Raw genomic sequence first — 19,319 nt, forward strand, 5'->3', positions numbered from 1 at the left:
TAAATGTAGCAATATATTCATATTAAACATAAACTGTATATTCAGTGTGTTTCTTTTGATTTTTAATAAGAGAGTCTTGCTGAAACTTCCATTCATGATACGGCAGTCCTAGCTGCTGCGAATAACTGCTATATGGTAGCACACATAAACCTGTGATTTCTATATCTTTAAATACAGTATGTTGTTGTGACATTATCCTTTAAAGGGAATTAATCGTTTTCATGTCTCAAAAGCATTAAAGCAGAGAAAATATCTTGAACATCTGAAATATCCTTTGTCCAAATCAATGGCTGTCATTTTGGGTACGATGATATAATTTAATTGCTGTTTTGTTTTTTGGTTTTTTTTTTCCTTTTTTTTTTCTTTTTTGTGTTTTTTTTTCCACAGTACAACATATGAACTCAATTGAAATGAATAAAAACTTAAGTTTGTACTGCACGCACGGTCGGATCTAATTTTTCCTACAATGTAGAACTTGATTTAACTCTGATTTTTTAAAACCGGAATAAATATTAGGCAAATAGAAACATAGGATCGTGAGCTTGATAATTTGCTAGATTGATTTGTAAAACAAATGCATCAACCACAAATTATCATTATTGGAGTCTATGGGAAAGTCACAATTTGATGATATATCCGCGAAGAGGATTGTCTTGCAATGTAGACTACTCACAGTAATAGATTAGCATAGTTATGGTCTATAATATGGTAAAATAAAATGTATAGATCCGTGTGCTTGTGTTTAAGATATTTGACTATGATTAAAGAGATCCGCACATACAAGTTTTATACGAAAATCACACACAATTTTGATAAGGAAGCTAACTATTAAGAAAATTTCTCACAGTCGTAATTAAACGATTAGTTTATGTATTGTGTAATAAAATATACAGGTCCGTGTGCTTGTTTTTGAAACATTTGCCATTGATGATTAAAGTGACCCACACATTACATACTGATTTGGAGACACTTTTTGGAATTATTTAACGTGTCAAACTTATTAATATCAAATTTCATTTCTAGAACGATAGTATTGTTGCCGTTTTAATAATTTTAATCACTGGTTCCCATTAATTCTTACAATGATTTCTGTTTCCTGGTGCTGAGTCCAGGCTTTATCCTACGCCATCCGGATACATGACGTTACACTATTACTTCCAGTCTACCAAACGTGTAGGACTACCTTAATAAGTAAAAACCCAAATTCTTAATTAAAATATAGAAACAAATAATCACACTGAATAAAAATCGGTTTTGATTATTCTAATCGAGTAGATAATTGTTATATTCTGAGATTTTCTTATCAGACACCGTCGTATTTATGACTGAAAAATTGCAGATTGCAGAAAAAAGCGTTAAACTCGAACACACACACACACACGCACATGCACGAAAACACACAAACACATTCTAATAAAGAAACTTACTGCTTTATAAAACTTTCTCCAACACAGGTAATATGTGGTCACAGGTATTAGGACAAAATTGATATATTCTGAATATTTTTCAAAGTAAACAATAGGTGCGTAAAATGTGTAGCCATCATGTTTTATAATTAAACTTGATCCATTGAATATCTGTATGTACGTAACCTTCGTTACGTTTTCACGAATAACAATTTAAAATCAATGTCGCAAGGGCGTCGAGCAACTGTTTACATACATGTATCAAAACAGATAAAAACAAAGTAAGGAGGAAGAAGTGTGAAGGATTAACATGTTTGAAAAGACGACTGCACGAATGATGTTATACCATTGTTTCTCATTTCATCATATCGAACGATTTAGATTAGACAAACATTGATATTAGTGATGTGCATTATTACCTACATTAAGACTTTTGGCGCGGTTCATTCCTGTTCACTCCTGCAGTGTCTTGTTGCCACTGAAGCTGTGGTGCTGTTCCAGCATGAACTCGAAATGATATTCCCCCGGCTGGGTTTTTTTTTGTTCTGATACAGAATGCTGTATTTTTCGTCGCTTCTCATGAACATATATTATCTCTCATGAACAGACCTTGTTTATATGTGCCGGTTTATTTACATGTTTTTATATCAAGATAAAATATATATAAATGAAGCGTAATTTAGGTCTTTAGCACTGGTTTAATCTGTACTGCTGAATATTCAGATGTTTTTAGCTCACATGTCACTTTGTGACAAGGTGAGCTTTTGTGATCGCGCAGCGTCCGTCGTCCGTCCGTGCGTAAACTTTTGCTTGTGACCACTCTAGAGGTCACATTTTTCATGGAATCTTTATGAATGTTGGTCAGAATGTTCATCTTGATGATATCTAAGTCAAGTTTGAAACTGGGTCACGTGCGGTTCAAAACTAGGTCAGTAGGTCTAAAAATAGAAAAACCTTATGACCTCTCTAGAGGCCATACTTTTGAATGGATCTTCATGAAAATTAGTAAGAATGTTCACCTGGATGATATCTAGGTCAAGTTTGAAACTGGGTCACGTGTCATCAATAACTAGGTCAGTAGGTCAAATAATAAAAACCTTGTGACCTCTCTAGAGGCCATTTTTTTCAATGGATCTTCATGTAAATTGGGCAGAATTTTTGTCTTCATGATATCTAGGTCAGGTTCAAAACTGGGTCACATGAGCTTAAAAACTAGGTCATTGTGTCAAATAATAGAAAAAAAAACAACGTCATACTCAGTTCAAAACTGGGTCATGTGGGGACAGGTGAGCGATTCAGGACCATCATGGTCCTCTTGTTATATCTATTCATTCGCTGTCTTTTATCTGAAAGACTACTTTAGATTGACATACCGGGTGTCCCAAAAAACATGATACATCTTTGAGCTTGTATAACGTTATTGTTAAACAATTATTTTAAAAACTAATATTTACTTACAAAGAAGAGAATTTATCACAGAATTTATCACAATACTTTGGATGTATATATCTCAGTCACAATGTTGTTCACATAAGATGTTCTATATGTACCCCTTTTGCGATTTTACCATAGAAATTGTAGTTCTGAAATTAGCGATTACTGCCTTGTAGGCGTCAACACTGATTTTACTGATTCATGCTTCTCAAATTCCCTGACCGATCTGTTGATCTGTTGTCTGGTTAATACTTCATGCCAGGGTACTGTTTGATTAATGTTTTGTTAACTAATGTAGGCGATTTCAACTCATATTATAATCCATCTTGGATTTTAATGAAATTTGATTACATCATCAATGACGTCATGTGCGACGTCATGACGTCACATTGAACACATCAATGATTATTAATTAAAATTTAGTTAATTATGCTAAATATTGGAATAATAATCATTGATATACCATGTCATTTGAATATGTGATGTCGTTTGAAAGCTGTATCATGTTTTTTGGGACACCCTGTAGTTAATGTATAACCGCTTACGTTGTGCATGTAGATAATAAATGTATGAATAGAACGAGGGTTGTAAACAATTTTTGTCTGCACTGGAATAGAAAATGAAACTGAAATTAATATTTTCACAAAATTATAATATGTAAAGAGAAATATGGCGTCCATACAAGGAAGTGACATGGAAAAACAATCAGACGAAACTTTTCAATTGTTATGTTCACCTTGTAAACGTAAGGAGAGGAATAAAGAAGCGGACAAATATTGCACGGACTGTAACGACTATTATTGTTCAGATTGTGTTAAATTTCATGAAGATATTCCTTTCCTATCTGGACATAAGATCCTAGACAAAGGTCAATCCGGAGAGGGAAAATGCAAGAGTTTGCCTATAGCTCCAACGGAACGATGTGAGAGGCACAGATTTAAACCTGTTGACATGTATTGTCAAAATCACGATGATGTCGGATGTTACACCTGTATGGCAGTAGATCACAGGTAGGATAGTTTATAACTATCAATTACATTGTAGGTCAACAATTAATTTATGGTTAGTTTTTTACCTGTTTCAGGTTAATAAGTTAACTGTTAAACAGTATTAGATAATCGAGCTTACGGTCGTGAAGATAGATTATCTACACAATGTTTTAAGTAATAGTATAAATTTTATCGCCTTATGTTATATTGCAATAACAATGATTGTATCTTTTTTTTCGGCGACGCCGTCTAAATTCGTTTTCGTTACCTATGCCACGTGACTTCAGTTTGCAATCAAACTACTTGATAACGCATTATAGATAATTTATCAAAATGGAAGATTTATGCAACACTCTGCCTGATTGGACGAGAGTGTCAATTTCTTTCACTCTGTTGATTGTGCTACGCTGAGTGAAATGTAGATAAAGTGTTTATCCTAAACGACGCTGTTCACAGTTTTAAAGCTAACTTTGGCTCAGTATATTTAGCAAGAATATTGATATATCTCAAAATGATAAGTAAGTTTAATAAATATTATAAAAACTTGTTCAAATACCAACATATATCAAATTAAAGAAAGAGCTGAATACGGTCTGCGTATCACATGAATAAGGGTGTGATAAGAGTCTTTTATGTAGAGAAGTGCTGTTTAAAAGATTTTCATTGTTACAATTGTCGTCTGTATATGAAAAGGTTTCTTGCTTTTTTGACTTATTCAGATTGCATATTAAAATGAGTACTTGTTTGCTTTGATATATTTGTTATAAATTATTTAACTGATTTATTATATATGAATATTTTTCTTTAGTATGGTATGCAAATATTGTACTCAGTTGAAATCTGTTTTATTATATATATGCTATATAATGACTGAATCTCATTACACTGAAATAAAGGTACGCTGCATACAGTTTATCTATGTGATATGACTACGGTCAAACTTTGCTTATGAAACAGATATATTGAAATAATTACAATTGTATGTTTTGCTTGACCTTCACTTTTTTATAGGTGTGACGTCATTGTCCAAAGATTCATGAATAGCGAATATGCATTTGTTTAAGCGGGATCAGTTGGCCTATTTTAGAAATAAATAAAAATAATAAATAAAAAAATCCTTTAATTGATTTTTTCTCATGTACTCTAATCAAACTTGATTTGTAGCATCTTTATTAGGCCCGCAGCCAACTTTGTTCAGCTGGGACATTTAACCCCTTTTAGGGGCTGCTAGAGCTAAAACTAGAAATGCCTTTATACAGCGTCTCATGAACAGCTTGGTGGATCTTTGTCATACTTGGTCTGGAGCATCATTATAAGGTCCTCTTTCAAATGTATTTATATAGGAACTTGGGCCCTATTAGGGACCACTATAGCTAAAAGTAGATATGCCTTTCTTCGCATTAACCACTAAAATGTAATTGATTTTTATCAAACTCGATGTGTAACAATATCGTAAGGTCTCCTGCTATTTTGTTACAAATGGGGATAGGGACCAATTTAGCTAAAAATATAAACACGTTTAATGACCTCTTCTCATGAACCGCTTCATGAATCTTCATCAAACTACTGCTGTAATTATTCGTCTAAGGATAAACGAAACAAAATTACAACCCTACGAAACCTTTGCGAAAAATTAAAAGAGAACCATTTAAATTGTTAAAGTGCGGTGTTTAGTTTTGCAATTTGAAAAATGTTAGATGAAAGATGAATGTTAGATGAAAAATTCATAAACTTCTTTCCTTATTACAATTCGCCGACCATCATTTTTAAAGATATTTCTTGTTTTGAAAGTATTGTGTATAAATATAGAGTTAAGGTGATTTTAAACTGGTATGAAAGTTTTCATTTATATATTGCCAGATATTTTTGTCAATAAAACCGAATTATTGAGTGCTCACTACACCCCACTGTTTTGTAGACGGTATGCTTACTGTTTATATGTACCCCGGTGTAATACAATAATCAGTTTATACCTTACGCTGACATGTTCTTAAAATAATTCCTGAAATTTTAATGTCTATATGTCTATACTTAAGTCACTGAAACTGACGCTTACGATCTACACAAATGTTATACATTATTGTTGACTAAATTGTAATCACATGCTGTGTTCATCTCTATATTTAAGTCTTGCAAAGGTATTTTTGATATACCCGAGTTTGTTCAAAACAATCAAGCACATACAGACGCGAAGGAAATTCAAGAAGAACTAACGACAACAAAAAGAGGTCTGGAAGAAACGCTTTGCATATGCAAAGGAGAACGAGACCGGTTACTTAAAGGTAAGGAAGAAGCATTGCATAAAGTAAAAGACTTTAGAAAGGAAATTGACAAAAGACTAGACATATTGGAACAAAACAGTATAGATTCAATCGAAAAGAAATACAAAGTCCTCAGCGACAAAATCAATGACGAAATACAGTTCCTCGAAAATTCACAAACAGAAGTTGCATGTTCCGAAGACAAACTGACATCATCTGGAAGCAATATTTCGCAAGTTTTGTAGCTTCTAAACTCGGGAAAAGAGCCGCGGAAAGTGCTGCAAAATGTAATGAAGAAATATCTAAAGGGAAAAATGAAATCCATATCAAATTCGCAAAAGATGAACAATTGTTATCTTTCTTGGCACACATGGATACTATCGGAAGAATACGACAGTCGAATGACCTCTACAAAGTCAAGGAAAAGAAGACGTACTACATCAGGCACCAATCTGACAAACAAGCATGCAGTATCAGTAGCATGTGTATACTCGAGGATGGCTCTACAATACTTGCTGACAGTAGTAACAAGAATCTGAAACGTATTGATAGCATGTACACGAATATACATGTTTGTGATCTTCCAGAAGCCCCATATCAAATCTGCACAGTCGATAAACAGGATGTTGCTGCTGTAGCTGCTGGCAGAGAAACTATTTATTTCATTTCTGTTACAAATGAAATGAAGAGAACAAATGAAATTAAAACAGATCATAGCTGTTATGGTATTGCATATGCAAATGGTAATATATATGTTGCGAATTCGAATACGAGTGTCTTTATCTACAGCATGACTGGTACAAACTTAAACAATACACCAGAGACCAAACAGGACAAGGACTGTTTCGTGATATCTACAGTATTGCTGTTAGTGCTGATGGTAGAAGGATCTGCATGGCTGACAATAACTATGGGGTTGTTGTTCTTAGTGGAGATGGCACACTAGAAGAAAAATATGACTGTTCTGAACTTAACAATGTACGACGTGTGTGTTTTGCGAAAGATGGAAGTATTTTGGCGAGTGGTTATGATAACAACTGTATTTTACAGTTTACTTCACATGGTGAAAAACTGGGGAATGTGTTATCTTCTGACACTGGAAATGTAGCATGTTGGTCCATTTGTTTCGATCAAAGGAACTGTAAGCTTCTTGTTGGTCGCAGTAACAAGGATGACATCGACATTTACAATCTGATTTAAAGAAATGAATGCTAAAAGTATAAAATATCGAATTGATACATTTCAGAATTTAAAATATGTATATAATGTGTATAATTTTATTATATTCTTTAATAAATCATTAAAAGTTTTAATATACCAAAATCAAAAATTAGAGCACCTTGTACACGTGTACACATAGCACAAATATATGTATAGCATTTACAAAATTAATTCAGCATGAAATTAGCGTGATAGACGTCTTTTCGACTGATGTGTCCTCTGGACGTACTGCTTTTATTTTGAGTTAAGACATATAGTTATCAGAATCACACTGATGTTGTTCGTATCATGACGACTATCGTATGATTTCATTAGTCCATGAGGAAAATTTAATTTATAGAACGAATAACTACGTGTCACGAGGTCCAAAACCACTGAATATCAGTATTTTGTCTATATGTTGGTTTGTCCTCGTTCCGTGTATATATTGTATGAAATGTCTTTATGTGTTATTATTTTGTATTATTTCCATACAGCCCGATCCTATATGAATTCCTATATCATTTTCATTTCATTCATCCATCTAACATTTTCTAACACTTACCAGTTAATTAAAGGCCTTAACAAGATTTGCACGCCGGGCCTCAATTTTTTTAATTTTCCCCGGATGAAACTACACGCATGCGCACTTGGAAATAGATTCTTGATGGCTTGCGCCTGAAGTTTTTTCTATCTCGATAATTTATTTATCAAGATTTTGTTTTTGTGCCTTTACAGGTAATTGTTATTGCATTCATTTTGTCATGTATTCATGCATCTTTCCATATCATATTTATATAATTCGGCGCAGTATTTATTGAATTGCACTTGGAAATAGATTCTTGATGGCTTGCGCCTGAAGTTTTATCTATCTCGATAATTTATTTAGCAAGGTTTCGTTTTTGTGCCTTTACAGGCCAAAACGCCCCATCCCAAGAAAAAGAGAACACACAACATACGTAAACACATTTCCACCATATTGTGAACTGTCTGAAATAAAATGAAATTAAAGCAGCTATAATTTTTTTTCATTATTGCTCCCAAACCCAACACATTTTATTTTGGTTTAACAATGATATATTATGAGAAGTCGTCCAGTTGACGAATTGTAACATTAAAACATTATATGAAATCTGATATACATACTACTATCCTGTCTCTACAGTCTAAACGTTAGTGCATTATTGTTTTCTATCCCAATACTGATATATTTTGTAATGTAAAACATACGTTGTCAGGTTAACAATGTTTCTGCCATGATAATTGCCAAGTGTACAATAATACCTTGTATCTCTGACCATGTATTCTTTATTGCTAATAAAGAATACCTTTTACTATCATATTTTTGTTTATCATCATTAGAAAAATGCATTGTAAATACATCTACAACCGTCCGGCTTTCAAACGAAACTGAATTTGCAACGAGAGAGGGGTTAATCAATAAAACATTAATCATATTATTACCTCCGCTGATTTTCAGAACGAAAATTGGTGATTAACTAAAGCGTCTTTTTAGCCTCATTTCTCTCAGTTTTGCGCTACATATTTCTTAAAAGATGTACGACACAAAGCCCAATATATATCTACAGTGTATTATGTTATATATATCCTGTGGCCATCTTTCACTAAAATACTACCCATCCGCTTAGCTCAGTATGGAGAGTGCAGATCTAGGGGTCGCGTGGTCGCAAGTTCGATCCCCGGTTGGACGTGTATTCTCCGTGACGATCTAATGAAAGACATTGTGTTTGATATCATTCGTCCTCCACCTCTGATTCATGTTGGGAAGTTGGCAGTCACTTGCGGAAAACAGGTTTGTACTGGTAGAAAATCCAAGAACACTAGTAAGGTTAACTGATTGCCGGTACATAACTGAAATACTGTTGAAAAACGACGTTAAACCTAAAGCAAACAAACAAATTCACTGAAATAGTTTATCTTTAGGTATTTTCTTCAAATGTAGAAAATCCTCATGAAACCTATTTAACTTTTATAGACGTAGAACTCAATGCTTAAATAAATGTCATGTAGTAAAAGTCCATAGTTAAAATGTTTCTAGTGGGTATTACATATTATACTGTGTTTAGCTATGCATGCATTCAGATGTACTATTTGAAACCTGACGCATACCACTGTGAATACACATATGCCTGTTTGTTACTGCCAATTTCAGAATAGCTCGCCGTTTCAGTGTTTGCATCATACACTTGTAGTCACTGACTGATATCGATTTTCTTCTCGTTAGTGGCTAATTTTCTAACCGTCATTTACATAAACTCCGCCCAAGTCGCCAGTCAAGTTATGTGGGGTTTTCCCATTAATTTGTCTTAACAACACATAAATTGTCAGTCATACAATGTATTTATGGTTTTCAAACTTGATGATATTACAGTTTAAGTCGTATCTCAGAATCAGTTTCAAATCAAACATTTTTTACAATCTGTGACTGATTACAATTACGTAAAACTGTCCCGATTAGTGTCGCATTATCTAAAAGTACTTAATTTTTCTGTCACCGATGATAAAAATCATTAATCCATTATAGCCTCACGACAAAATGCAAATTAAGTCAGTGCATAAAGTTTATACATGTAAAATTACACATGTGTTTTTACCACTTGGTCAGAGATCTAATCATAGCCCGATTGGCATCACTTTTCATGTCAAAAAAGTAAAATATTTAATTTAAACATACACTCCCTGTTTAAATACGTTACTCAAGCTATAAAGGTAATAAACATTTCTGTGAGTTTGAGATTCTACTAAATATTGGCTTGAATTAACTGAAATATAGCCGTGGTACATGGGAAGAACCTCTGCAAGAAACGTCAAAATTTCTCAGATAAAGAGATACGATCGGTAGCAAGGCTCGAACCCATGCCCTCCCCACCCACCCAATTGACCAAATCAGAGGTTACAGTGATTTCAAGTTAGCGACTAACCGCTTGACTACGGGGATAGTCACATGATGGATGGATACTACAATTCCTAGATTAGAAATCACACGGGCACATTATTTCAATAAAGCAGAAGTCAGCATTGACTTAGGGTGACGAGTTAGACTAACAGCTTATTTTTACAGCTATTTTTTCCGTTTGACTAAAATGTTCATGACATCACATACTATTTTGTTTCTGTATGCAGTAATAATTTGACGCATTTCTATGAAAAATGTATAATTTTGGATATGGAAGACTTTTCCAACGAAATTTCAATCGATGGCAATCCTTTGTTTTAATATTTACACATCAAGCGTATATATACAGAACTTAGTGTCTCAAAAGTGGACTCGTTTGAGAGAAAATATCGGTAAAAGTATTTTATCTTTTCATTTAAAACTGTGATAGTAGAATTTGAATTGTAAAAGGCGATCTTTATTCTCCGTTAGATTGCCTGTCACAAATACTAGAATTTAACGACCGTACCATTTGACAATATGCAGTTAATCAGAATCAAATTTAAAATCATAACTATAGCTTTCCTATCATATCTTGTCCAACTTCGACAATTCTGGGCGTCAAACTTTGAAAAATCGAAATACATGTAGGATTTAGACACCAGACCCAGATAGACGCATAATTATACTAGTAGTGATCTCATCACATTGTATTTTACCGACAGTCGGATTACATCTCGTCTTATTACATACTCGTTTCTATTCCCCACGTATTTTTCAAAGTGCTATTACTAAAAACATTCAGCCGCACCATGAGAAAACCAAAATAGTGTGTTTGCGACCAGCATGAATCCAGATCAACCTGCACATCGGTGCACTCTGTTTATGATTCTTACTGTTCGCTAATAGTTACTCTAATTGCAATTGGCGTTGAAAGCGAACAGCATAGATCCTGACCAGACTACAGACGCACTATGTTGGTTTTCTCATGTCGCGGCTCATATTTTTTTTGTATAAGTAAATGTTTCCGTTGTCATTTAAACAATGATATTTAATAATGATAGGTTCTTCATGACATTTAATTTGACGGATTGTATATATTTCAATATAAATTATCGGATATCTAAGCTTGTGAAATGTAAATATGTATAACTACGTCGTGTGTTTCTGGGAGTGACTGATGAGCCCCGTTAGGCTAGGTTTCGTAATTGTATATTCAAACAGTCTTTTGATTTGCCGGGCCTTTTTTGCGTTTTCATCGTTCTCAACAACATGTATTAAAAAAGAACATAATATATTTTTCCAAAATACCTTGCACAAATATGAACTTCCGCTTTAACATGACACTGTTATCTTACGTTCAAATTAATAGATATTGAAAATTTATCATCTAAACTAACAATATGAGACCTTGAGAAACACTCAAGGGTCCCCAGGACCTCCCTCAACAGTCACTCACTCTTGAGAGTTGGCTCGGCTGTCACTCACCTTTATGAATACAAATGGAATCTTTCCTGAGTAAAGACGTGACCGTTAGGCAATTTATTTGAGTATACTCAATGAGTGGTGTTGGAGTATTGTATGTATCCTTGATAAGCCCAGGGGTGTTGAAAGATATCCGTCATAAAATTACCTTGGGGCTATATTGCAACCTGTATTTGAAAGTAAACGGTGTCGATTGTAAAGAGGTCAACTACTACATTATCAAAGTTTATTAATAGTCATTAAATTTACAAATGATTGAAGTGATCGTTTACAAGAACTAAGAAAACAAATGATGAATTGTTTATGTTGGACTATATAAGGAAAGTTGTCATTCAACAATTTCGATACTTGAACTGTGCTTATGTAATACATTTGGAATGAACATTGAAAATGTTGACACATGATTATATTGAAAGACACATAGATCTAGTTTTTAACAGACTGAAAAATATTTTACACAAAACTTTGTTTTTTAACGATATAGTGACACTGCTATAGGTATATTTGTAAAGAAATAGTGTTATGGTATAATACACAATACGAGACTGTACCATGACAGTAAAGTTGGTAGGCAGTTGGTAGTTGGTAGTTGAACATTCGAATAACCAACTACATACTAGTTGCCAGTTGGTTATTCAAAATGTATAAGCAAGTCTGATTACCTCTTAAAACATAATGATAAAAAAATCATTCTAATACATGTTTTGTTCTTTAAAATTAATCTTCATCTCTTAAAATGCATTCAGCAGTCTCAAAAAGTACCTCAAGAGCCAGTTGCCAATTCGCGATATGTTTCAGAAAAGCTTTTTTTTTAGTCACAAATGGATAAAATCATTCAATATGACATTTTATATGGTTTTTAATATCAATATCTGACGCTTTCAACATAAAGATCAGTCTTGGAAACACTAAGGAGAGCCAGTTGCCAATTCGCGTGCGAATAACCAACTGCCTACTGGTAGGCAGTTGGTTATTCGGCATTTTACATACAGTCAGTGTTTTGATAGAACATGATAAAAAATTTATTCTAACCCTTGTTTTGTTGTTGTTTTATGTTAGTATTTATTCTTTTAAATGCATTCAACAGTCTCAAAATGCACCAGGAAAGCCAGTTGCCAATTCGCGATGTGTTTCAGAAAAGCCGATTTTTCAGGCACATATGAATAAAATAAATCAATTTTACATATATGTTGTCCTTTCATATCAATATCCGACACTTTCAACGTATAGGTCCGTCTTGGAAGCACTCAGGAGAGCCAGTTGCCAATTCGCGTGCGAATAACCAACTGCCTACTGGTAGGCAGTTGGTTATTCGACATTTTACAGTCATAGTTTTGGTCGAAAATGATAAAAATATCAATCTAGTCCTTGTTTCGTTCTTTAATGTTAATATTTATTCCTTTCAATGCATTCAACAGTCTCAAAATGCACCAGGAGAGCCAGTTGCCAATTCGCGATATGTTTCAGAAAAGCCGATTTTTCAGACACATATGCATAAAATAATTCAATTTTACATATATTTTGTTCTTTCATATCAATATCCGACACTAACAACGTATAGATTAGTCTTGGAAACACTCAGGAGAGCCAGTTGCCAATTCGCGTGCGAATAACCAACTGCCTACTGGTAGGCAGTTGTTTATTCAACATTTTACTGTCAGTCATTGTTTTGGGAGAACATGATAAAAAATTCATTCTAACCTTTGTTTTGTTGTTGTTTTATGTTAGTATTTATTCTTTTAAATGCATTCAACAGTCCCAAAATACACCAGGAGAGCCAGTTGCCAATTCGCGATATGTTTCAGAAAAGCCGATTTTTCAGACACATATGCATAAAATAATTCAATTTTACATATATTTTGTTCTTTCGTACCAATATCCGACACTTTCAACGTATAGGTCAGTCTTGGAAACACTAAGGAGAGCCAGTTGCCAATTCGCGTGCGAATAACCAACTGCCTACTGGTAGGCAGTTGGTTATTCGGCATTTTACAGACAGTCATAGTTTTGGTCGAAAATGATAAAAATATCAATCTAGCCTTTGTTTCGTTCTTTAATGTTAATATTTATTCCTTTCAATGCATTCAACAATCTCAAAATGCACCAGGAGAGCCAGTTGCCAATTCGCGATATGTTTCAGAAAAGCCTTTTTTTCAGACACATATAAATAAAATATTTCAATTTTACATATATTTTGTTCTTTCCTATCAATATCCGACACTTCCAACATATAGGTCAGTCTTGGAAACACTCAAGAGAGCCAGTTGCCAATTCGCGTGCGAATAACTAACTGCCTACTGGTAGGCAGTTGGTTATTCGACATTTTACTGACTGTCATAGTCCTTGTTTCGTTCTTTAGTGTTAATATTTATTCCTTTCAATGCATTCAACAGGGTCAAAATGCACCAGGAGAGCCAGTTGCCAATCCGCGATATGTTTCAGACAGGCCGATTTTTCAGACACATATGAATAAAATAATTCAATTTTACATATATTTTGTTCTTTCGTATCAATATCTGACACTTTCAATGTATAGGTCAGTCTTGGAAACACTCAGGAGAGCCAGTTGCCAATTCGCGTGCGAATAACCAACTGCCTACTGGTAGGCAGTTGGTTATTCGACATTTTACTGACAGTCATTGTTTTGGTTGAACATGATAAAAAATTCATTCTAACCCTTGTTTTGTTGTTGTTTTATGTTAGTATTAATTCTTCTAAACGCATTCAACAGTCTCAAAATACACCAGGAGAGCCAGTTGCCAGTTCGCGATATGTTTCAGAAAATCCTTTTTGTTAGACACATATGAATAAAATAATTCAATTTTGCATATATCGTGTTCTTTCGTATCAATATCTGACACTTTGAACATATAGGTCAGTCTTGGAAACACTCAGGAGAGCCAGTTTCCAATTCGCGTGCGAATAACCAACTGCCTACTGGTAGGCAGTTGGTTATTCGACATTTTACTGTCAGTCATTGTTTTGGTTGAACATGATAAAAAATTCATTCTAACCCATGTTTTGTTGTTGTTTTATGTTAGTATTTATTCTTTTAAATGCATTCAACAGTCTTAAAATACACCAGGAGAGCCAGTTGCCAATTCGGGATATGTTTCAGAAAAGCCGATTTTTCAGACACATATGCATAAAATCATTCAATTTTACATATATTTTGTTCTTTCGTACCAATATCCGACACTTTCAACGTATAGGTCAGTCTTGGAAACACTCAGGAGAGCCAGTGGCCTATTCGCGTGCGAATAACCAACTGCCTACTGGTAGGCAGTTGGTTATTCGACATTTTATTGACAGTCATAGTTTTGGTCGAAAATGATAAAAAAGTCAATCTAGTCCTTGTTTTGTTCTTTAGTGTTAATAATTATTCCTTTCAATGCATTCAACAGGGTCAAAATGCACCAGGAGAGCCAGTTGCCAGTTCGCGAAATGTTTCAGACAAGCCGATTTTTCAGACACATATGAATAAAATAATTCAATTTTACATATATTTTATTCTTTCGTATTAATACCTGACACTTGTAACGTATAGGTCAGTCTTGAAAACACTCTGGAGAGCCAGTTGCCAATTCGCGTGCGAATAACCAACTGCCTACTGGTAGGCAGTTGGTTATTCGACATTTTAATGGCAGTCATTGTTTTGGGAGAAGATGATAAAAAATTCATTCTAACCCTTGTTTTGTTGTTGTTTTATGTTAGTATCTATTTTTTTAAATGCATGCAACAGTCTCAAAATGCACCAGGAGAGCCAGTTGCCAGTTCGCGATATGTTTCAGAAAAACTTTTTTTTCAGACACATATGAATAAAATAATTCAATTTTACATATATTTTGTTCTTTCGTATCAATATCCGACACTTCCAACATATAGGTCAGTCTTGGAAACACCCAGGAGAGCCAGTTGCCAATTCGCGTGCGAATAACCAACTGGTAGGCAGTTGGTTATTCGACATTTTAATGGCAGTCATTGTTTTGGGAGAACATGATAAAAAATTCATTCTAACCCTTGTTTTGTTGTTGTTTTATGTTAGTATTTATTCTTTTAAATGCATTCAACAGACTCAAAATGCACCAGGAGAGCCAGTTGCCAATTCGCGATATGTTTCAGAAAAGCTTTTTTTTTTCAGACACATATGAATAAAATAATTCAATTTATCATATATTTTGTTCTTTCCTATCAATATCCGACATATAGGTCAGTCTTAGAAACACCCAGGAGAGCCAGTTGCCAATTCGCGTGCGAATAACCAACTGCCTACTGGTAGGCAGTTGGTTATTCGACATTTTACTGACAGTCATTGTTTTGGGAGAACATGATAAAAAAATCATTCTAAGCCTTGTTTCGTTCTTTTATGTTAGTATTTATTCTTTTAAATGCATTCAACAGTCTCAATATGCACCAGGAGAGCCGGTTGCCAATTCGCGATATGTTTCAGAGAAGCCGATTTTTCAGACACATATGCATAAAATAATTCAATTTTACATAGATTTTGTTCTTTCGTATCAATATCCGACACTTTCAACGTATATGTCAGTCTTGGAAACAATCAAGAGAGCCAGTTGCCAATTCGCGTGCGAATAACCAACTGCCTACTGGTAGGCAGTTGGTTATTCGACATTTTACATACAGTCAGTGTTTTGGTAGAACATGAAAAAAAATTCATTCTAACCCTTTTTTTGTTCTTTAATGATATTATTGATTCTTTTAAATGCAATTAGCAGTCTCAAAAGCGCCAGGAGAGCCAGTTGCCAATTCGCGATATGTTTCAGAAAAGCCTTTTTTTCAGACACATATGCATAAAATAATTCAATTTTACATATATTTTGTTCTTTCCTATCAATATCCGACACTTTCAACGTATAGGTCAGTCCTGGAAATTCTCAGGAAAGCCAGTTGACAATTCGCGTGCGAATAACCAACTGCCTACTGGTAGGCAGTTGGTTATTGAACATTTTACAGACAGTCAGTGTTTAGGTCGAAAATGATAAATAATTCATTTTAATCCTTGTTTTGTTCTTTAATGTTAATTTTTATTCCTTTAAATGCATTCAAAACAAAAAAAAAAAACAATTCTTTTTACACCTTAAAAATGGCATCAACAATCTTACTGCTACATGTCGCGTCAACATTAAATCGCCCCTATTTAAGGTCGATCCACACCTTAGGACCGGAATGTAGAAGTTTGACGGAAAAGTATGAAATTTGGCACAAATATAGTTCAAACTCTGTATTTTCAGAATGTATGTATCTTTTTCGATTTTACACTTGTGCATTCACGTTAAAAGCGCCACTTGGTGGCACCCGATTTTTCACGTCGATTTCTCGATTTTTTGTCATAATTTCACTAATATTTTGGCGATTTCTTTTTTTTTTTTTTCGACTGCGCATTGAGTTGTCTGTTCCAATATATTTGACAAAATCTAAATGTATTTAGTGCATTACAAGACCGTTATTTTTATGAAAACAAATTGGCTGACGCCGAAATCGTTATAAAATTTGTACGTGCAAATTTATGCATTTTGTCCTATAACTTTTTTTCCGTGCGGTCAAAGTGTTTTATTTTTTGAAAGCGTCTGTGGTATGTATCGCCCTTTAAAATTATCAAATAAAAAAGGCATGTGTTCTCGTTGGATTTTTTGCTAAAAAACGTTGAAAGTCGTAGTTAAATGTCGATAAGCGCGGCGTTTTTAAGGACATTATATCACGTCGTTACACTACATGCCGTTACAAGACACGACATTACAAGATATTTAGCAAGTCAATATTCTAACAATAAGCAATAAACGAGGTAACTACGGCTTTAGATAAAACCGTTTTTAAATGTTTTTTCAACTGTACACCAGTCTATTTTTATCACAAATACAGATTTTTCAAACTGATATTATTTTTGATACGCCGACATAGGGTTTTGATGTATTGCGTCATTTGTTAACGTGAGTAATTTTTTGTTACTTTTTTTATTCACGGCGTTTGCTTTAGGGCTATTTTTTCCTGTTGAAAAGTTAAACCCCTGTTTTCTCAAATATTATGATGAATAAGACATTTTTGAAAAATTTATTATAAGTGAAGCAATAAAGTTTTATGTTCAATTTATTATTATACAAGCACCTATTTAGACATGAAACATAATCACCGTGATACAGCATTGGCAGTTTTCGACAATTTATAACAAATTTTTATCAACATTTATTCATTTAAACATTTACAGTTTCGGCAGTTTCTTTGATTATATTCGATAACAGTATAAAAATAACACATCAAACATATCAAAATGATGGCTATTACTTATAGATTCTGCATACAAATAATAACATTGACATCCACAACTACACTGTACATAACCATTTAGACATGTACATTTAATCATTAAACAATAAATCCTTAATCACAAAATTAAAACAACCATTTACGTACTTCAATTAAATAATATAATACCCGGGGTAGACTTGGAGTATGGATAAATGGACGGACAGGGCTTCTCTTTATAACATCTATTCCTTTCTTTAGTCATGTACACACCTACATGTCATGGCTAATCGTATTTTTCAGGGAAGATTATTTATAACAAGTTATTTCCATGCATAACTACAGTTCACAGTGCACAATGCTTTATCTAATGTATTTCAACTTTCACATATTAAATACACAAGAAAATACACGTAATTGGGCATTGTAATTTAGACTATTTCAGCACGCGGCACAGTATGTAAGAGATCAGGTAAAATAGTAAGTGCAGTTTATACATTTAATGGACCAGATTGAGTAGAAAGATGTCAAAGAGATATACATGTTTTCTTTTATGGCGTATAGCTTACCAGCACGTGAACTGTCTGTTAATTTAATCAGCACGTGAACTGTCTTTTAATTTCACCCGCTTTTCAAACCTTTTTCAACACGAAAATTAATAGATACATAGACGTGAATTATTTTGTACAAAACAATATGTCTTAGCCGCAATTTTGCTGTTACCATACTTTTCTCTGTTTTTGTGACGACGATCTGTTTGCATGTATGGCTGTACAATCTGACAGAGTTAGAACAGTAGCACAACTGTTCAGATATGAATGAAAAACATAACCAGGATTTAGTAGATACGGAGTAGCAAAATTCATACGACCGACCTTGAAGTTTAACATTGAATCCGATGGGTTAAACGTTTGACTTTACAGAACTGAAACGAAGTATAATTCATCTTCTGTGCGATGGTAAATTGATACATATAGCAAAACCCCGCCCCACCCACCTAATAGCGTATTGATAGGAATGGGGTGTGCATAAAAAGTGTGTCTTATGAAAAGTTTGTCACACATTTTTACCCTTGCGGGAGAGAGTGCTCAATTTTACAACCTATTACCTGAAGGAATGTTGACGTGCGCATGAGGTGCGGATAAAAAATGTGTCACATGAAATTCTATTACGTTGTTCTACTCATACTGGCTATCATTCACCATATTTCAACCAATTTATGTACGAAATGTGGAACTGCGCGTGGATGTACATCAAAAATGTGTAACAGTAAGAATGCGTCAAGCATCTTTGCTCATCAAGTTTCAGATCGTTACTCTAAGAAATCTACAGGTCCATTGATTATGTAGTTCACCACACACTCCTTTGCTATGAGGGGCCGTAAATC

General features: G+C 34.0%; 1 protein-coding gene across 1 annotated transcript in view; it reads left to right on the forward strand.

The window, feature by feature from the left end:
• The first annotated feature begins 3,451 nt into the window (after positions 1 to 3,451).
• LOC123532186 (uncharacterized) overlaps positions 3,452 to 19,319 on the forward strand; it is a 58,216-nt gene continuing 42,348 nt past the window's right edge. Inside the window, exon 1 of the mRNA XM_053517221.1 lies at positions 3,452 to 3,850. The gene's annotated coding sequence lies outside the window, so the exon portion shown is untranslated. The remainder of the gene's footprint in view (positions 3,851 to 19,319) is intronic.

The sequence above is a fragment of the Mercenaria mercenaria genome, chromosome 11 (assembly GCF_021730395.1).
Source record: "Mercenaria mercenaria strain notata chromosome 11, MADL_Memer_1, whole genome shotgun sequence".
Lineage (NCBI taxonomy): Eukaryota > Metazoa > Mollusca > Bivalvia > Venerida > Veneridae > Mercenaria > Mercenaria mercenaria.